The 22457-nt window shown below is 45.0% G+C and overlaps 1 protein-coding gene across 2 annotated transcripts in view; it reads left to right on the plus strand.

Moving 5' to 3' along the window:
- Positions 1-571: 571 nt before the first annotated feature.
- Positions 572-22457, plus strand: part of NPHP4 (nephrocystin 4) — a 941192-nt gene continuing 919306 nt past the window's right edge. For both annotated transcript variants that reach the window (XM_078642627.1, XM_078642628.1), the window contains exon 1: positions 572-645. The gene's annotated coding sequence lies outside the window, so the exon portion shown is untranslated. The remainder of the gene's footprint in view (positions 646-22457) is intronic.

A 22457-nucleotide genomic window follows, 5' to 3' on the forward strand; every position in this document is an offset into this window, starting at 1 on the left:
GTCGTCTTCCTGCTCTTCCTCTCCCCCTTGCTCTTGATTGGTCCATGTTTGGTTGTTATTTATGTGACGTGTACACCGTCACCTCCCCACTCCTTTACCTTTCTGACAGCTGTCCCTTCCCTCCCGCAAGCTCGTTGTGTATGAATAAATACTTATACAACTACCAACCCTTTTCCTGGTTTATTGAACATCACAATCCACAACAGTTCGCGCTATATAAAATCGCATTAAATAAAAAATAAAAAAATACCGATTTGATTGTCGTGGATTCACAGACCCACCTGTGTCACAGAATAATGTACGACCCCGTATATAAAGCTGAACGTACCAGGCCTCGGTTAGCAATCCCACTGACTACAGATACACCTGCTTATACAACTCAGCTAATGCAGCCTAGATTAATTAGCAATTCCGCTCCTAAGAGAAAAGACAGTCAGCCTGCCTACCGAAAATCTCCATCAGCTTTCTGAACTGGCATTAATCACTACGCACAGAAATAGTACGTAACGCCGCATGATGCTGGTCACGTGATGTTGCGTCGTTGCTAAGGACGTTGTAATGGGAACGAGTCACTACTGCATCGAAGTCTGATCAAATCGAAAGCAAGCTTGGAAAATCAGGCTTTCAAGATTCTTTGTAAAAACGGTAGGTAAGGTTCGGTGGCATTCCCTCCTGATCTGGGACGGCTGGAATTGGTGCAGTTGTATGTCCTGTTTCACGCGCTCTAAATGTTTTTTTTTTCATTCAACATCACTTTCCATACTGGGGATTGTAGTTTATATAAGGATGCTTTGAAATGTTGGACTCTATATCAACGCTCGGCAAATATCAAAATCAACAACTGTCTTACGGTGTTATATGACAGCTTTGCAGAAGCTACGTTGATTCGGAATCTATGTGCCTTGCGGCACAATTTTGAGGGTGGGCGCACTGGTGCATTCCTGCCAAGTATCACGCAATAGGTGCGGCGCCTTGTGCACCGGCTCTGCTGCTCGGAGGAGGTACTGCAGCAGCTGTTTGCCGGGTTGAGTTAATAAACAGTTAAAGAGCCATGATCTGCGCTTTGTAACTGTTGGCAATTACCCGGGGGAGGGGGTAGCGGAGCCTGCCCTCTCGGCAGTGGATGCTGTCAATTACTGTGGCACACGGATTATAATCCGGATGTGACCGCCCGTCCATCAGGAGGAAGAGGAAGTGATGCAGAACGGCGGGAGACTCAATCTGAGTCAGTCCTCGCCAGGTGCACAGTGCTAACAGTCTTGGCTCTGTGGTGCCGCAATAACCCCGGGCGTGCCGCCTTCACAATTCATAACTACTTGTCAGATGTAATGCCCAGACCGGCAAGGAGCCGAGAGTGACCCAGTGAATAAATTTCACTAAACTGGCGATAACACAGGACACTCACTGAGTGACTCGTGCTTTATATTTGGTAATCTAATGTGTTTGTTTAAATTACACTCTGCGTGTAGGTCATTATAATGAGGGCCGCCGCTGCATCCCTTCTTTAGTCAATGTCCGAGCCGGCAGAGGGAATAACTGCAGTGGGCGGGTTAATGAAGAGCCATGACTGACCGGCGTCACGAGGATTTATAGCGCCGGCCGGACTGCCAGGAGGACCGCAGCAGCCTGGAGCGAAGTCTAAGGCAGGTTCCTGGGGGGGGGGGGCTCGCTAGTGGCGTCATGAGCACTCAGCAGCCCCCTTGCAGTGCGAGTCATCGATGGTTTGCGCTTCCTGCTGCAAACCATCACTGTAAGTAGACAGTTGTTTCAGCCACTTGCCACCGTCTTTGTCAGCGTTAACTACCTACCACCATTGTCACACACTTCGCAGATTAGCCCCACTGACAGAATGACGCCTGGTGGCATCTTTGTTTTTCTTTTCAGCGCCGCCATCAGCAGACTTTGTGCTATCTGACCCGACCCTTACAGTGTTGTAGGGAGGGTCATGGTCGAGGGTGTTGGTATGCCTTCCTAAACCCCCACAGATTACTTACCTGAGATTGTTGGAAAAAAAAACGCTTCGCAGCTCTTGCCCTCCGATCACGTGCTTTCAGGAAAGGGGGCACAGTGCTTGTCCATTCTCCCGATCCCGGGCCTTTTTCAGTCAGGAGACCGCACAAGCGTCTGAGTGTGACCTTGACCTGCCCAATCTGTCAACAGCCCCAGTCCAGGCTTGTGACGTGTACTTAATCCAGTTACTACACCACTTACTAAAAAAAAAAAGATTTTCGTTTTGTACCTTACATTTTCTTAAACCACTGCTCCTTATAAAGTATCACTGAAGGTGTTGCTTAGGAGATGTGAAAGTCACTTATAATTGTCTTGAAAACAGAAATGTTACTCGTGTATACTGAAAACTTGGCAGCTATGTTTGGGCCGCGCCGGTGATGGTCGGGTGACACTGGTCAGTGGTGAAGGAGATAGTGTCACTCATATTGAAATGTCACTCCTGAAAACACTGAAATTATGAAAATGTCACACATAGCAGTCTGAAACCTTGGCAGCTATGCTGGTGGCCCGTTACGGCTGTTATAATTTTGGGGACACAGGGTCACTGACAAACAGGATTTGCATAGCGCTACTTATCACCTGTGGGGGTATCTAGGCGCTGGGGAGTGGGGGCCGTGCTGCTGATGAGGGACGTTATTCAAATAACCATGTTTTTAGGCCCTTCCTGAAATTCTGCAGGATGGCAGTCTGTGTGTTCTCCCTTGTACGGCCGGTCACCGGTGTATTCACAGCTGTGTAGACCTGGACTGTGTCATGTTGCACCTTGAATGATCAAGGTAACTATTAGCGACGGTACTAACCCCCTCCCACCTCCCCCCCCCCCCCCCGGGCAGAACTCTGAGGGATAGCCCCGGGCGCCACAAGCTCTAGCTACGCCACGTCCAGCTAACAGAATATGTTTTGCTTTGGGAGTGGTTGTTAGACGACCCGGAAGTCGATACATTTTATCCCAAAGATAAACTAAGGGTGTTAGGCAGTATGTTCAGCAGTGTGGTTTGAAAACGTGCTTGGCACAAATAAAGCTCTCTAACATCCACTCCACTCTTTCGAACAGGATGGGCACAATATATAATTAGAACTGTATTTTTAAGAATTTAACTCAAAGCCTAAAGTGGCCCAACAACGCCATAAAAGAAGACTATTGACTATCAATTAAAGACCGATCAGGTACAATAGTTTGTGTGCAGATTAAAGGACAAAAAATACAAGCAGGGCTGCGTAGCAAAGAGCACAGACCATGTATATTTCGTTGTGCTCACCTTGGCTTTTTTGCTACACTCTGCTTTTTGGAACTTGAAGTTTATTATTATTATTAGGAACGCTTATATATAACACCGGCTACCCACAGAGGGGTTTCCCGGCACGTAGTGAGGCATAGGGCACAGCCAGAGCCCGTTAACTCTGAACAACCATGTTTTATTTATTTATTTAATGCAATTTTATATAGCGCAAACTTTTACACAAAGGTGTCAGAGAGATTTACAAATGGACCAGTTACATTACATATGTACTTCAGTGTACATGAGTTACATAAAAGATACAAACAGATGAGCTCTAAATTCACATAAGAATGGTAGTGAGTACAAACGTCTACTACAGATACGCGGAGTGCTTGAAATGGTAAAATAGAAGTGCAGGTACTCTGCATTAGAGTACCTGCCTGTTTCTGAGAAGTGCGGTATTCTCCAATTAAAAGTATTACATATCTCTTGAGAAGTGCAGGTACTCCCCCTCTCAATACAGGACAGCACCGGCCCATTTAAAGCACTGGATACTAGTGGTTAGAGTTACATTTATACAAGTTGCAGATTCGCACTAGGTTACTTTTAATAGAAGTTAAAGCGGTTAGGGTTGGATAAATATAAAATTCAAATTTACAAAGCATGATCTTCTTGCCAGTGCAGGGACACTGTTCCTGTTTCTGGCGTGTCACGAGATTGAGGGAAACATGAGGTGGTATTCCTTGAGTCAACAGTCAGCAGGTATGAAGTAACGGAGGACTCCTCCTATCGGTCCTGCATCTGGTGAGGTGTAGTCTTGGGGGGGGGGCAGAGGTGAGATGGCACATAAGTGGTATTGAGCCTCGGGGGTGGCAAGTACAGGCTCACCTCCTGTTTTCACTGTTCCTCCTTCCTTTTCCTCTTTTCTCCTGCACTGTCCAAAGTGCAACCTCTCCCCGTCCGGCACCGTGCTCCAGCAGCCCGCAGCGCCATGGGAGCACTCGTGGAATAGTCCTTGCACCAAGGTCAACAGATTTGTTGCATGCCCCCAGCTTGGGATGAGCAGGGTGGTGACCAGGTGGGCACAGGCCCAGGCTGCAGCAGGCCAGTTCTTTGTTGTCTAAAGGCCCCTTTCCTCACCGCACCAGTCATGGCACGGATCTCTAGAGCAGCTAGATGGCCTCCCGCCCACCCCGCCCTGGCAGCATTCATCCAGCAGGGCCTGGAGCCTCAAGGAGACCAGCGGCCAAGACAAGGGGGCTGGCGGGACGATCTCTAGGGGGATACGTCTGCTGTCTCCGAGGCTCAGTACGTCACTGCCTCCCTTGCCTTTTTGGCTGGAAAGGGTCCCTTCCGTCCTCCGGTCCTGGGCGGTGAGCGGCAGGTGAAGCCGAAGCCTTCCAGAGGGTCCGGTCCAGATACACTGTGGTGGAGCTAGGAGGCCTACCTGAGAGTCTGTACAGGCTCCTCTGTCATAAAGCCAGGAAGCGAGATACCAGTATGGGCGTCTCCATAGTCCGATGGGAACTGGCTTGACAGGGGAGGCCTTTATTTCTCGGGATTTATGCCACATGGCGATTCCTAGCCCAGGAGCTCCTGGCTGGAGCTCCTCAACAGGCAGCCATATTCTGAAAAGAAGTCAATGAGGTGCAGCATCTCAAGGTTTGTGGAGGGTTGTTCCAAAGATAAGAACCTTGGTAAGCAAAGGACCATCCTACCATACAAGCCTGTTTGACTCTCAGAACCATGCAGAAGGAGAGATCACAGGAATGTAATGCATGAGTTGGTAGATAAGGTCTCACTCAGGGCCAGTTCTAGGATTTGCGAGGCCCTGGGCCAAAAGGAAATGTGCGAGGCCCCTCTAATTTACACAAGTGACTCCTTGCAAGGAGGCCATTCGGAGACACTGTGGGAGGCCCATTGTCCAGCATTTTACTCCCTCACAGTATTAACTTTCAGCCCACAAGCAATTCTCACTCCTTCAGCCCGATAGGTGTGAGAATCGCTTGTGGGCTAAAAGTTAAAACTGTGGGGGCAATAAAGTGCTGGACACTGGGCCTCCCACAGTGTGTCTGAATGGTCTCCTTAAAACTGGGGCAAGAGGAAGTGTCTCCCTCCCCTAGGACTCCAGACACCATCCCTGAGAGTCCCAGGGAGGGGACCCCCTCCCATGGACCCTAATTGTAAGGAGACACCTTTCTTTTAGTGTTTTGGCAGGGAAACAACAGGACACGCATCGGTGCGGGCCCCATGCTGGTGGGCTGAGTGCGAGGCCCTGGGCAGCTGCCTACACTGCCCATGCCTAGCACCGGCCCTGATCTCACTAGTCCAAGGAGATAGCGGGGGCCAGCTCCTGATCCGGCTTAGTGCACAAATCAGAGAGCTTTAAATAAAAATTTGCTACTCCACCTTAAGCCAGTGCAACTCCCTCAAGAGAGAGGGAGCAGATGCACTTTTTAGAAGTCTGTAGAGTAGCCTGGCCGCTGAGATTTGGACGACTTGCAGCCTTCTTAGAGGCTTTAGCTGAGTCCAAATAGAGGACATTGCCATGGTCTAATCTAGTTACAATAAGGGCCTGAATGACTGTCCTTTGGGTTGAGAAAGGAAGAATCCAAAGTATTCCCCGCAGCCATTTCAGAACACCAAAACAGTAAAAAAACAAACCCCAGGTTCAGCAGTTCGTTCTCGCTCTCTCGCTCTCGCTCTCTCTCTCTCTCTCTCTCTCTCTCTCTCTCTCTCTCTCTCTCTCTCATATATATATATATATATATATATATATATATATATAATTTCACAGTGCTTTTGGTCAGAGACTGAGACTTTCTAGCACTAAACATACACACGTCACTATTCTATTCTCCTCAACCAAGATTCAATTCTGTGCTCTCTGGTTACAGACACAGACCTCTGCAGCTTTAAATAATAGCGGTTTCATAATGTACGATAGGGCATTTCCCAGTGATAAACTTTACTTGCATTTATTTTTCATTTAGGCTGTACCTTAATTTATATGTAGTTTCCTGAAAGTGAAAGACCAATAAAAAGTTATTGAATAATTGTATTACTATTATTTTATTAATTGTACTTTCATGTGAAAGGAGGCCACTAAATAACACCAAGGGCTCCGGACTGGAGTTTTGGGTTGCAGTAGAGAACCAAGGCGTGGGGGTCGAGGGGGGATGGGATGAGTTGGGAGCGGGTAGATCCCTTGCCTCGAGACAAATATGAGGTCGTACATGAATTGGGAGCAACATGATTAGGTGGGCTGGGGTCATTCCTGATGCGCTCTATCAGTGCTTGCAGTAGGGCGTCCCAATTGCCTACAATTGGTTGTTTGCGAAGCCCCCTTGCTTTTTCCTAGTGAAGAACAGTGCCTTCAGCTGAGACAGCTCCTAAGCTCCCTCCTCTTGGCAGGCGGCAGTGGAGGGAGAGGCAGGGGCGAAGCTTTTCTGTTGTAAATAGTTGGGTACAAGTGCTTTCAGTCGGGTATGGTGACGTGTCTTTTGGATTTCACTTGTGAGTTTTACATGCCGGCACTGACAAAAACACACACTCTCTTTCGTCTGTTATGAATGCCATACAAATGTTGTTTAGTTGGATAAACGTTATGTTTTAAGTGGTCCTAACAATACACCCTTCTTTCTCTTTCCACTGCCCCTTATGCCCCCCCAATGTCCTACTTCTCATATATTGTTTTTTAACAAGCTATCCTAGCGTTGTTGATGGGACATCTGAAGCTCTCCCCCTTCCCCCACCCACATCTTACTGACTAAGCTACGCCCTTGGGAAGAGGATGAAATTGAATCTTTGGCTTCTAATTAGGGCCAGATGTATAAACCATGTTGTAACCCATCTCAGTTTTGGGCTGGAATAGAGACCAAGAAGGTACCCCTATAGCGTGTCGATGTACGCACTTTCTGTGATTTATGTAGTGTCTCTCAGAACCTCTGTCCAGAAGGAACTTGGGGAGGGACAGACCCAAAACGTGTATATACTGTTTTTTTGGTACTGCTTGGCGTTTGGGGCAAATGTTGGTTTAGAAAGAAATGTGAGATGCAGCCTTTGCGGTGTAAAGTATGCCCTATATAGGATGTATGCATTTAAATCTAGCTTTACTCTGACCCTGTCGGGGGTATTCCAGGATTTTCTGCCACTCTTGTTCATGAAGGGGGTGTCCGATATCTTGCATCCTTTTCTCTCTTTAAGAGGGAGAAGGCTCACACCAGTATATTAGTGAATAGGGTTGTACAATCAGAAGATAAATGGTACGCTTATTGAGTGTATGTTATGTGTACTATTGTGGTGAAACCCTTAGCCAATTCGACAGTAATGTCTTCTACAAGCAGTATCTTATGTGACTCTCCGTTCTTCAGTACTGAGGAGTAGATCGTTATAGTGGGTGATGGGAGATTTGAATATTGCAGTTGGTGGGCAGCTGGTTGTGCCACTGGAAGAAGCATGGAAGTCTTCCCTAGGTGAGGCGGCGCCTTGCGGGACCTGCGTGGCGGGGTCCTCGGGGGGGCTGAGGCCCAGGTGGCGCTTCTCACCGCGGCAGGCTGGGTGCTGGGCTGTTCTCGGGGCCGGTGGAGTGCTCCTGTCGGCCATCTTGTCTCGCTCTCAGGTCGGGTTCGGCTGAGGGCAGGTGAGGGGCTGCGGGGGAGCTCAGAGACGGCCAAATATGGAATTTATTAAGACTCTCCGTAGCCACTTACTCAGGCTGGTTTGGGGGGGCAAGGCTGCGTGAGTACAGTGGTCGGTCCTCACCAGAGGATATGAGAAGGGGGGATTTGCGGCGCAGGACTTCTATGCATACTATCTAAGTGCGCAGACGCAATATCTTTACTATTGGTACAGGCCGCACGCCTTTACACCGCATGTCGCAGTGGAGGAAGGAGATGCGGCTCCCGTCCCACTGCACAGTGTGATCACTCGTCTTTCGCGGGGTACCCCGAGATCGGAGATCAATGCAGTTGACGCCACGATCTCGGCTTGGCAGAGGATCGGGAAGTTAGCGCAGAAGTTGCCGTTATACATGCCGGATATGCGACTGGAACATCATGCATACATGTCTGTCACGCATGAAGTCCCGTCTATGAGGGTTCTGAGGGAGGCGGGTATTTCACATATGAAGGATATCTATCCAAACGGCGCATTCGTCAAGCAAGAGGATTTACAGCATATTACAAATCAGTCGCTTCTTTTTCAGTTTGCGATTCATAGGTTGAGACATGCGGCCAGGGCACATTACACCACCTTCCCGATCGAGCCACCGGAACTGCTGTCTCTACAGTCGTGTGTGTTCTCACCACATTTAATAATATGAGGCTGGTATCTAAATTATATACCCTTAATAAAGATGAAACGGTGGATGTAACAGATAAGAGCTGGGTCAGATAGAATGAATGTTTGCATGCAGCTATTTCTGAAGATAACTGGAAGCATGTCTGCGGATTAACGGGGAAACTCTGTATGAACGGCAACCTAAAGATTATCTATTTTAAATATATACACCAGGTGTACTACACCGCGGCACGATTATATGGGTATGGGCTGTGTGAGACAGCGTGCTGTGACAGGTGCGGACAATATGAAGCAGACTTCATGCCTTTAGCGTGGATTGCACGGCAGTGGCGGACGTCAGGGTTGCGGTGGTGAATTGCTTGCGGGAGATGGTTGCTGTGGACCTCCCCTGTACCCCTCTGGTGTGCCTCCTGAGTTGCGTGCCGCATGTGAGAGGGGCGAGTGGTAATTTTGTGTGTCTGGCGCTACTAATGGCTGCGTGTAGGGTGGTGATCACGTGGGGGAAGGGACGCCGCCCTTACGTCAAGGAGTGGCTGACTGATCTGGTGTACTGCCATGACAAACTTAATGTTTATGCAGAGGAACTGCCCCGTAGATCGAGGGACATCTGGGAGCCGTTGAGATTATATCTGCTCGATAAAACTGAGTAAGAAATGGGTTGGCGGGGAGACTCGGCGGGGGGGTATAGTTTGTAGTGAGAGCGGCTGAGGGGATCCTTTAATAAGAATTACACAACAATGAGAGGACTTACTAAGCGGATGGCTTGCACAGTGCCTGTGATTTATAGTTGACGCTGCTTTGTGATTGACAATGCATTTTTCTTCTTGGGTTTCTTTTGTATTTTCTTTTGATCTTCTATTGAGGCCTGATCTGCTCGATTGTTCAACGTGTAGGAAAATTTTATTGCAGCATGTTGAGACATTGTTTGTTTTAAGAGACGAAAATTGTTGTAGCTTGCATTATTGTACCATGTCTGTGTATAAGCTACAATGCAGATGAAGATGTATCTTTTTTTTTCTCTCTTTTTGTTGATTTGAAAAAAAAAAAAAGAACCATGGATGTCTTATACATTTGTTGATCACCTAACGCATACCCCATTGTTGCATTTATGCTTGTATGTTTTTGCGGTCACAAAAGGTTTATTATGATGCTATTTAGAATGTTTACAAGAAAGGTTCTAGGAGCGGCAGTTACTTGTTGGTTGCCGAGGAGGTATATGTGTGGGCCACAACTATTCCATAGTTAAATAAACAATTTACTTTATCCCACCCTCATTGCCACAATTGTTGAGTTCTCCAGGAGGAGGCATGCAGTAGAGTAAATTATTTATTTATGGAGTAGTACAGGAACTTACCTTATCTACAAATGCAATAATGCTGCTTGGAACTCTCGGTTTCCGGCAGAAACTTTGGCGGTGAGTAGGTGCCAACACTTCTACACCTTTTGACATTAGATTTTGGCAGTTGCTTGTCGGCTGCCGAGGATGTTGGATGTATTGGCCCAACTACTCCATACTTCTCTGCCTGGAGAACTCAGCAATTTTGGCGACGATTGGAACTGTCGATCCACAGTGTGCCGAGGGAGAAGTACAGCAACATACTTTTTCTACAACTACAGTATCAATTGCCTCAGTAATGCCTTCTCTTAATAACCTCTCAGTCTTTTGTTCTCCTTCCTTCCTTACAATCTAAGGAATATCTGTGGCTCTATGAACCGTGGAGACAGCATTTTGTTTGAGAACAATTTTGTGCAAGTATCCTTCCAACGTTCCAATTTTTCCTGAAAAATAATTTGGATAATTACTCTAAAACGCGTCCTCTTTTTTCACAACTCTTAGTGACCAAAACTTGCGCCTGGCTATTGTGGTCCAAACGTATGTTTTACACTATCTGGTCCATCCTCCCTAAGACAGACGGATCAATCTCTACAACATAAAGTTTGCTGACAATTTTGGTGACAACGGGAACTATCAAACCACATCGTGCGGAGGGAGAAGTACAGGAACATATCTTTTCTACTATTGCGGTGTCGCTGCTTGGAAAGCCTCTGAACTGTCAGTTTGAGTCAGGAAATTTGGTGGTGAGCGGGGGCCAAAACTTCTGCACATTTTGGCAGTAGTTGTTGGCATTGCCAAATTGCAGAAACAGTGGCACAGTTGACTACCGCTTGTGGTGCTATTATCGTAACAGCAGTTTCTCGAGACGGTGAGCGTGCTGGGTGACGTGGGTGCACTTCATTGGCTGCATTGTTTGTGCACGCTCGAGCCTGTGTGTGGAGTCTTATGTAACTTTGTTTACTTGCTGCCATATTGGGGGAAGCTAACACAACGTCATTTATATGCTGCCATATTGGAGACTTCAACAAGTTTCAGCTTTTAGGCATCACGTTATTTACTTTTCACTATCTTAGGAGCATTGTGCGGTTTGTGGTCTAGTGGTGAAGAGTTCTTTGTGGCAAAGCAGTTATCTTGCTGAGAGTAGTGCTCTGTGAGGAGAAGCATTAGCACACCGCTTTGAGCTTGTTATCAGAGGAAGAGCTACCTTCCAAGACGAGATGTCAAGTGAGGATATTCAGACAACTTGAAGTGCAGCGTTTAGCTACGGGTGATCTATACGATGAGGAGCACCTTTGGAATAACAGGAGGGACTGGCTATGTACAGGAAAAGTTTATAGTGGGTTTACCAGGAATCTTATGCTACGCCAGTGAGCCATTGTATATACTCCTTAGACTCTACAGCTCATCGCAACAATGCATTAAGCACTGAAGCGCTGGCAGTTTTCTTTGCGTCAAGTGTTCTATCAGGCAAGGCAGCAAGTTGTCTGACTCTAAAAAAAAATAAAAAAAGAGGAATTTATATATTTGGGTTCTAGGCATATAATATTGAGAACCTTATATATTTAGATTCTTGGCATATAATATTGAGAACTTAGAAAGTCATTACTGTGTAGCAAGTAATTTCAGATAGTATTTGAAGTTCTTTATTGGAGTTTTATCTCCTCCTTGCAAAATTTGTTTGTCACATACATCCTCTTTTACACCACCACAACCATTTTTTACCAGGAATTGGGGATCCATCTATTAAGTGCAATGAGTGGAAATAATATTTCCCGAATAATATTGACACTATTGAAGAGGAGGAGTTTCACAGGTAAAAAAGAAAAAAAAATATTTTGCATTCATTATGTCCTCCAGGTATTATTGTGTATAATTCAATGGAGAAAAAACCTCGAACAGCGAATGAGTCAGATGTGTTAAAAAATGCGTTAGAAGAGCTAGACAAATATTATTTCACTTCTGTTTGTATAGCAATAAACAGGCATAATTTCTTCATGCGAAGGTACAGTAAGATGGAACTCATTGAAGAATATGTGTCTGCCCTGAAGAGATTAGCATTAATCTGTAGGTTTGGGCCTTCCATGATGAGTTGATAAGCGGTCAAATCATCATGCATGTGAACAATGAACGCATTCAAGAAAGACTCTGGATTTATGGGGAGTCTTCATTCATTGAAGTAAATTCTATGGTTAAGAAGGTTGAAATTGCCAACGCAGCTGAGGTAAATTCCAAAGGTTAGCAGAAGGAAGTTGTTTGCAAGGTCAAACAGAAGAAAAAGAAAGATGTGCGGAACTAAGAGGAGAACCAGAAGAGCACTTATCAACTCCTTCTAAATCGCAAGAAAAAAGTTACAGTTGTGGTAGTAGGGACCATCTAGCCCATGGGTACTCACACACATTTTCTCAGGGGCCAAAAAGTAAAGTCTGGCGAGTGCCCGAGAGCCACATCAATGCTAGTGGTGCGGGAGATGGGGTGCGATGGGGGCCTAAGGAGACAGAAGAAAAACATGCACCTTTTCTAAAGATTAGTAGAAAAAAAGTCTGTCATTTTGCAGCAGCTTATTTCATGTTGTGTGTAACACACACATTTAAAAAACGTTTTGTAGCCTATGTTCTACTGTGTGGAATGCATTTTTAAACAAATTATATATATATAATATATATATATATATATATATATATATATATATATATATATATATATATATATATATATACAGTGCTTTCTGTCATAGGATGGGACCCAATAGCACTATAAATTCACATTGCATCAGCCAGGATTCAAGTAAGACCCTCCATTTACAGTGAAGTCTGTAGTGATCAAATTGTTCTTTCCTATCAAAACAAGGTATTTCCAGGTATTGGTTTAACTTGCCTTATTTAAGGGATGTGCAGTACATTTTAAATGCAATTACCTGTAGGTAAACACCAAGAAAATATTTATAAAACATTGTGTTCTTTTTAGCTACTTGCTGGCCCCCTCCTTGCACTCACTAACCCTGCCCTGTTATGCCCCTGTTCATAGTTCTCATACTTCTCCATTGCACTTCGACTCTGCCCAGCTAAGGTGTAACCTATGAGCAGGGTTTTCTTGCTGACAGTATAAGCTTGACTAGATATAGAAACAAAGCCAACACCCACAGCGGCACAAACAAATGTAACCTGGTGACATAATTTTTAGGTTGCGCAGGCACTGTGCTTGTGAAATCTATTGTATTTAATATATTTTATGCAGTGGCGGCTGGTGGAATTTGAAAGTGGTGGGGGGTACAAGACCAATTAATAATATTTTGCATGCAAGCAATCAAAGTGAGTGAGCCCGATTGTTCTGCGGGAGGTTTCAGAGAAGTTTCCCTCGAACATTTTAAAAAATTGCCTATTTCCCTGCAATAGTCAGCACTGTATATGTTTGAGTATGTGTGAGTTGTCGAGAGTGGGTGTGCAAGTGTTTGCAGAAAAAGAGCGGGTTTTTAGGTCTCGCCTGCTAATGCGTTTGCGCATTGCTGGCGAGAGATATTGGGGCTTAACCATCGGGCGATTCCATGCAGTGCCCGTGAAAAGCGCGTGCACATCAAAGCCATCTGCCCCCCTCCCACAGGCATCCCCCAGCGTGCGCTCTGCCTCAGGCATTTCTCCTCCCCTAATTATTCACTGCCCACGGCCGACCGGCCGTACTTTCACTTTCACGGCCGCCAGGCCGTGCGACAGAGACGCTCTTATCAAAATGTAACTTAAGTTCGGCATCCTGCTGCTACTGCGCTCCTTCATTCCCGCAGCACTCAGGCTTGTTTAATAGGAGTCCTTTTGTTTCTAACCATCCCCATTTTTTCACCGGAGTTAAATTAGACATTGTTCGGCTTTTTATAGTACGTTGTTCCTGGTTTCCGTGGAGCCATGAGGCATCTCAGCCCCTCCCACTCCCCCTTGTGCCCGGTGCTCCTGCCCTGTTCCTCACCCCTCCCGCCACATTACTTGCTTGGTGGGAGCCCCCCGAGCTGGATTCAGGAATGTGCAGCCACTCCCATGCGTACAATAAACATAAAGCAAACATGTTTGCTCATTTTTACAGCGTGCAGCACAGTAGTACTTCTGCTAGTGAACAGACACACAAAGCAAACTCGTGCTGTCTTGGCGCCTTACACAATTCCCCACGGCAGTGCTTGCAGCCATGTCTGCTTCATGGGTTACAACCAGCGGCCTGCGGGTTTACTACAGATCTCTGCAGTAATGCCCGCTTCCTGTGACCGCTGTAACAGAGCGTCCCATGCAGCTTCAGTGCAGCCAAGTAGTTTATTCCTGTGTGCCTTTGTGCCTCTGTGTTTTGCATGTGTCGAGACTGTGAGCCTGCCGCTTTTGTCCCCAAGTACTTGGAGAAGGTCTTCAGATATGCACTCTCCTTCACCTGGTATTTGCCCTATGCTTACGTGACTATCTGTGAAAACTCACAAGAACTTTTCGCTATACAAACGTCAGGCTTGTACATCTTCCTCCCGGGTGGTGATTTGACACGTCAGCAGCATAGATGTCTAATCCTTAATGGAGTTTCCTAACGGAAGAGGTGAGAGTTTTGGCGGCCAGTTCCTGTGGTGAAGCCAGCGCAAGAGCCTGCTACAACAGCAGTGATGGGTTTTCTGGGTTTCGGTTTAAGCTATCTTGGTGACGTCTTAGGATTTGATGACGCTGAAGCTACACTGATTATAGGTCACTTAGATATTTCAGCATAGAGGTCAATCGAGACTACATCTGTCATGTTAGTCGAAGGCACATTTTGTGGTTTGGTCTGATGGCTGAGTTTTTTTTAAATCAAAGACTCGTTTTTTGTGCCTTTGTGCCCTCTGTTAGACCCGGTTTTTGTGCCTTTATGTCCTCTGTTAGACCCGGTTTTTGTGTCTTTCTGTCCTCTGTTAGACCCGGTTTTTGTGCCTTTCTGTCCTCTGTTAGACTCGTTTTTCCCTTGTTTTTCTGCCCTTCTGCCCACTGTTAGATTAGTTTGTTTTTTGTGCCTTTCTGCCCTCTGCATCACCACATCATCACTCAGCGCCACCACAGGATCACTGAGCACCACCACAGCACCACTCAGCACCACCACAGCACCACCACATTATCACTCAGCACCACCGCATTATCACTCAGCACCACCACATTATCACTCAGCACCACTCAGCACCACCACAGCACCACTCAGCACCACCACAGCACCACCACAGCACCACTCAGCACCACCACATTATCACTCAGCACCACCACAGCACCACCACAGCACCACCACATTATCACTCAGCACCACCACATTATCACTCAGCACCACCACATTATCACTCAGCACCACCACAGCACCACTCAGCACCACTCAGCACCACCACAGCATCACTCGGCGCAACCCCAGGTTATAGGTGTCACATTTGCGAAAGTTATCACTATCGGTATTGTAAATGACAAAGCTATTAATTTAGCTATTTTCAAAACCAATACATAAATAAAAAAATAGTCATTTACAAGAACAATAGCACAAACTTTCCTAACGCGAGACCTATTACATTGCAAATGCTTGTTGTGTTTGTATATGTGTAAAGAAAACGCCTTTGTGTGTAAGCCTATGTGCGCAAACAAGTGCATGTACGTATGAACAGACGCTTGTGTGCATGGCAGTGTGTGTGTGTACGTGTGTGCACAGTACTGTTGCACAAATGTAAACGTCTGTGAATTTGTGTGAACGAATGTGTATATTTTAGCAAGTGGGTCAGAGTGGGAGTTTGGAAGAGCGCGTTTGCTCAAACGGTTATTTGCACGTTGAGGAAGTGAATATTCATGAAATTAACAATTGATTTGGCACTGGTAGCTGACCTATCTTACAAATTTGGAAAGTACACTCTATGTGAACAAAGTAGGCTGGATTCACATGACCAATTATAACTCATTAGCTAATGCAATTGCTATCTCCATTTTTTTACAAAGAAATTGGTGAAAACATTAAACATGTCGATTTAAAAGGCAACTCTCAAGCTGTCTTCTTTAGTTCTTCTACACAGACAGGCTGTGTCCCTATAAATAATATATATAAAAAAGGAAGACTCAGCATGTTTGTTATATTTAATGGCAGCACCCACCCTCAAAATAGGCTGCACCTTTAGGAGAATCTTCTGTGGCAGCAGCAGGGGAGGGTCCTCCAACCAAACCTGTCCACTCTCTGCCTCTTTGCATAGAGATTGAGCAGTGACAGTTGATAACTTTGCAAAGTTCAGGAGGAAGGTCAAAAGCTATCTTGCCTTCAAGGCGCCCCTCCACCAAAATGGTATACACCTGTTGTTGGCAAAACTGTGTAAAATATTGTACAGAAAAGCGTATTGACCCTCTTTCTGATATTCTTCTCTTAATTCTTACCCTTGCCCAGCAGAGCTCTGCTCTGGGGACTCTCAGGGTTATCCTTCTGCTCTGTCTGCTTTCCTTTGGCAGCCTGACCAACCATCTTTATTTAAGTCTCCTATTGTAAATAGGTTCCTGAAAGTACTTGCTCATTTGTTTCCCCCTCCGCCCTTCATAATGCCTCCGTGGGATCTGAACCTGGTTCTCCCTTATCTCATGTGTGCTCCCTTTGAGCCACTTCACAATAGTCCCCTCCAGCTGCTTACCATTAAGACAGCCTTTCTAGTGGCAGTAACATCTGGCAAGAGGGTTAGTGAGCTGCAGGCTTTGTCATACAAGCCTCCCTATTTTATGGCATTCCCGGACAAGACGATACTTCGCAACCGGACTTCTTTCCTGCCTAAGGTGCTGTCTCCATTCCATTTGGGGCAACCTGTCATCCTGCCCACCTTTTTATACTTCCCAAAATCCCTCTAAAGAAGAGGATTGACTCAAAAATCTGGACACAAAAGGAGCGTTATCGTTCTGTCTTGATCACACAAAAGAGTTTTGAGTGGACGACCAACTCTTTGTGAGCAATATAGGTGCTAAAAAGGTTGGGGAGTTGAGAAATGAACCATTTCGCGCTGGGTAATTCTCTGTATTAAGATCTGCTCCGCCTCCTGAGGGATTACAGGCCTGTTGCACCTGGGGAAAAGCTGCGTACAATCTTGCGGTGTTCCAGTCCTGGATATCTGCCAGGCAGCAACGTGGGTGTCCCTGCAAACATCTGCCAAGCACTACTTCCTGGACAATTGGGTCATCCGGGACGGGCATTTCGCCCGTTCAGTCCCGGTGGCCTTCTTAGTTTGGCCACAGCCCATTACCTGGATGCTATGGTAGGGGTACTGCTCACACAAAAGTTTCCGGATCCAGTCTGACGCCAGGGAAATTCAACGGGAAGGAATCTGATATTGCCTCTACGAGATAATGTGTAACCTAAGGTAAGTAACTTGTCCTTCTATAACTTTTGCATTATTAAATATTTGGTGTTTCCTGATATGTTGCTGAATCTACCCAGTAACATTTCAACAAACTATGGGGCCGATTAGGATGGCGGTTAATCCGCATCCCCCAGGCCGGCGGAAGCCACCGCTGGCCTGGAGGATGCGGATTAACCGCCGCAGCCACATACAACACCCACCGCCAGATTAGGATGGCGGTGGGATTGCGGTTGGACCAGCGGCGGACGGCAGGTCCGTCCGCCGCTGATCCGCGGGTCGGGGAGGGCTATTTGGTGACGGTGTCTGCAAGACACCGTCAGCCAAATTAGGATGTTCACGGAGACATGCTTTTCCGCAGCGGCTTTTCCGCACATGGGGGGTACCTATGGTACCCCCCAACATTTACATGCACAAAGTGGCAGGCACTGCGCGGTGCCTGCCGCTTTGTGCATGTAAATGTAATACATGCATTTTTAACATTGCGGCGGGTGCTGCTTGAAGCAGCACCCGTCGCAATGTTATAAATACAGGATGTGACCGCCAGGGTGGCGGTCACATCGTAATTTGCACGGAGGGACCGCCGCTGCCCCTGCGGACGGTCCCTCCACCTCTGGGGTAGCGGACGGACACAGGTCCGTCCGCCATCCTAATCTGCCCCTAAGTGTTTTTCTAAGACATTGCAAAGTCTTGAGCGTATTTTGTCTTTACTGTAGAAGTAACTGATAGCACAGACCACATCCTAGATATTTTAACAGTAATACTTAAAGAGTTACCTGTCGAATTAGTAAGTAAAATAATTTTGAGCAGTGTAAAAATGCTTGCTCCTAGCTTTAGGGAGATTGTTGTACAAGTGGGGGGGTCCCAGACTTAACCCCCAAACGAAGTATAATGGTTCTGATCTGTCAGTGGACGTTTCCAATTTGGAATCCCTTTTTAAAACACATGATCTCTCACTTCCTGAGGTCACCAAGAAAGGGGCGATACCACCGGGTCCTGTCCCTAATTTCAGGAAAGGTAGTGGGGGTTTTCCCAATCTTTAAAAAATCTAAAAAGGTGAAACAGGCTCCTAAGACAGAGGACTCTGCTTCAAAGCCTAGCAAAAGAAAGGAACATAGAAAGGGAAAAAGGAAAATATGAAGCTCAAACAAGAGCTGTATAACAAGGGTTAAATTCCCCTGACTAATCTGCACCCTGAAGTCCTGGCCACTCAACTATAAACGAATAAGGGCATTGTGGTGGACCTTTATTGGTCGACCCTCAATCTAACTGAATCAGTAATGGAAAATGATGACGTTGGGCATACGCCTGTGCCATTGAGGCAGCATATTGTTGGAGCTCAGTCCCTCAGGCTGGAGGCTGATGAGAGGTAGGGGAGGCCTTTGTAATCATCCCCTATGAGGAAGTTGATTCTCTGTTGTCTTTTTATAGAGGATTTAAAAAAAATGATTATTGCATTGCAAGAGACTGGGAATTGGAGGCGGTGGTGATGACTGCTTTAATGCTAATAACTCAATAGTCGCTCAAGGGCAATTTGGTTGCCCTGTGGGGGGCCTAACTGTCATGATAGCTGTAAAATATGAAATTGTTGGGACCACTTTATTTAAGCAATGTACTTATTTTTTGACACTGTGAGTTTTTGGTCTGTCACTGAAAAAACAGGATAAAATGGTACTGATCTAATACTACTTAAAACGTCCTTCCCCTCGAAAAAAAGGCAGGAAAAACAGTAAAGAGTTGGCAGCTCTAATGGACATGGTTATCTTATCCTATCCTAACGTGCCAATCTTATTGATGTGTGATTTGAATGCGATATTTCCCCCTAACCAATCGAGGGATGAGTTTCAACGGGAGAAAGAAAATGCTTTGGGGATTCCGTGTCAGGTTTTGCCACATCAGCGGGGTGATGTGATAGGTAGACAACTAGCTACATTGTTAGACAGTCTGAACATGACTATTATTAAAGGCAGATGCGTCGCCATAGCGGTCCATGAAGAAGTATGGGTCCGGTATATATCAGAGTTGTATAAACTAAAAGAAGAAAATAGATGAGCAATTGGGAGCATGTATGCTGGGTCGCCAGAGAAGAGGAAGGCAGAGAGCTCTCTGTTCCCCTTAGTAAGTAGTAGTGAGGCTGTAATAAAAGGTTTGAAAAGCTCTAGGGTCCGAGGTCTTGATTGGATTTTGATCAGATATAATCGGACTTAATCTTAGTTTGTGGGGTCAAGTCCTGGCACCAGTTTTCAGGGTGATAATAAGTGGACATCAGCCACCAGAAACCTGGAAAGGAAGTTACCGTATGATTACTCTATTGGACATTCCCAGTAAAATCTATGCAAAACGTCTGTTGGTTTTATTGGAAGACTAGGTAAGCAGTGCCAGAGTGGGTTTCTGTAAACATTCACTGACAAGGGTGGAACTAGGGAGCAATGGAACTTTGTCTAGAAAAATAGCTACCCCCAGTGGCCTTCAACAAGTGTTTATCTTGGCTCCTCTTCTATTCTCAATTTTAATTGCAGATGCTGTGGTAGTATTAAACCAGGTTCGGTGTTCCCGCCAAAACTAGGAGCTGAGACCATTTAGACAATGTTTTATGCTGATGACACTGTGCTGTTGGATCCTATAGAGGCAACTGGACGCTTTCTCAGGGTACTGTCAGATAAATGATCTGAAAATAAATGAGGTTAAAACTAAGGTGATGGTCTTTTCGAAAGTAACTGTGCAGTCTATCAGGCATAAATGGTGGTGAAACAGACTGCCAGTGTAACTAGTAAAAGAGTATAGATATTTAGGTCTCCTTTTCAGTTAGAAGTTAAATTTTTTAAATCTCACATAGACCTTCAGGAAGTACGCTCCAAAGTGATTGCAGGGGCCTCTATATAGGTTGGATCTAGTGCTGCGGCATAAGTCCGTCAAAGTTTTAAGAGAGACCTAGAATGCAGAATTGTGAGCTTACTTTTGTACGGCTGTGAGATATTGCCAGTAAAGAACATAAAGCGGCAGCGGATTATTGAAACAAAGTTCTGGAAAGGATGGCTCGACTTGCGTAGAGGTTCAGTGAAGAGAGCCCTGAGGCTGGAGCTAGGCCTGACCAAGATATTATTCAAATACACGCAGAGATTCTCAATTACTGAGTCTGTCTACCAAAGTCCGATGAGGGTTCTCTGGGGTTTACAATAAAATCCTGTCTACAGTAGAAGAGCTCAGCCCTATAGGTTGTTAGTTTACAAGTTATTAACACCTCTTCGGCTATCCCACTAGGGGTTGAACAGCAAAACCACATCAAAGCAGAATCAAATATTAAAATGCCTGATAAAAGGATGATTTAGATGTTGTGGGAATCAGAGACATTTTGCAACACCTAATTGAGTCAGAATACTGTGGTCATATCCAGCCCTTTTTTGTGATATAAAAATCTGCCACTTTAGGAAATGGACCTTGAAGGTTAGGTTGGAGCAGGTCCTGGCCTTTATGAAGTGGAAGCTAATTAAAGAGGTTGTGGCAAAATGTGGCATCTGTCCCCTCTGTCAAAATGCTTCATTGTCTTTTGTGCACATAATTTTATTTAGCTTTTTCTTCGACATAGGAAGAAGGAGTCTGTTACTTCCTGCTTTTAGAAATCCACAGGTCCGTCGCATTAACAACTTATTGGCAGTACTATTTAAGTGCAATAATATAAGATTGTGTTTCAGTAGGGATATTTTTGCCTGTAGTAGCTGAACGCCTTGTTGAGCTGAGTAGCTCATAGCAAAAGATGTATTCTTATGGAGTAGGTAGATGTGATCCAAATATCTGAGAATTGTGAGATAAGTCAAAACGAGTTTACTTATTAATATTACAGAACACCATAAGACATCAGAAGATATGAAGTAGGAACTGGACGGACCCCACGATATTACTCCCCGCAGTGATAGTTGGATCTTTCTTCCTTAAATTGAGAAGTGGAGGGATGGCTTTTTGCTGCTATAATTGCATTTTTGCACGGAAATAAATGTATTTTTGTGCACATAATAATGACAATGCTATTCTATAGATAATTTCCTGTTTGTGGTCTATAGAATATTTTGCACTTATTATCCACACTGTGTCTCTTACTGTACTTACCCTCTATTTTAGAATACAGGTTTTGCTATAATTGTAGTTTGCACCTAAACAATCTTATTTTTGCATAAACAATATTTATATTGTCATACACATCCGCACCTAACATCCGCGCTGTGTCTTTTATTGAACTTGCCCTTTATATTAGAAGCTAGGGTGTGCTATAATTGTATTTTGCACCTAAACAATTGTATTTTGCACAAATAATAAGGAGATTGTCTTATTCTAGGTAAATGAAATTCCTGATTGTGGTCTTTAGAATATTTTGTATGTATGATTGATGTATTCTAGCTGAATATGTTTATTGCTGCAATGACATTCCTTTGTGTCGGATGGAGGTTTTAAGAAAAATGTTTCTCAATTTTAATGTATATTAATGTATTGTTTGTATTGGCCTATTGGCAAGATATCAAATTATTAAATAAACTAACAAATTAAGCTTAGTCCATTTAGCCAGGACCCATTCTCGCATACAGCCAATTGTGGCCAGTCTATTGCCTATTTTTATATAGACCAATAGTAAGTCACTCTGCTTGATTAGTTTCAGTGTCATAAAACATGGCTATTTCCTTAATGGTAGATTCTCTGGCTAGTCTTGGTTTCCTCACCTAATCTCTGATATTACTCGCGGTACTTGCTTAAGGACACTTGCTTAATATTTGGTTCCCTGGAAATGATTATTTGTGACCCTCTCACATCCAAAGTATGGACTGATCATTGATTTGTTCCTTTTAAAGTTAATGTTCCTGTTCTTCAAACCAAAGAGTTCCCCCTGTGGTTCTAAAGGGGTTGTTTAGCAAGACTGGTTTTTGAGAGCAACTCTGAGAACCAAAATTATCCCCTTGTTCATAAAATTAAGAGTTTTCTCCCCTGAAGAAGATGTTGCTAAATATAATTGATGATAACATTTTGTAAGTCGGGTCGCCCTTCCACCCCCTTAATTTTTCTCTGGTCGAAAGAGATTGACGTGTCCTTTGTACCTGGCAGTGCTAAGGATGGTAATACTAGTTTGCAAAAATCCTAGGTCAGTAAAATATCCAGAAGCTGGGAGTTGCCCCTGGAAATATCAGAAAAGTTTGGTGCCAATCCCTCAAGGTTCTTTGATGACATAATTTGAACCCTCTGCAATGCCTAGATTCTTGTTCCC

This window comes from Lissotriton helveticus, chromosome 5_1, assembly GCF_964261635.1.
Source record: "Lissotriton helveticus chromosome 5_1, aLisHel1.1, whole genome shotgun sequence".
NCBI lineage: Eukaryota > Metazoa > Chordata > Amphibia > Caudata > Salamandridae > Lissotriton > Lissotriton helveticus.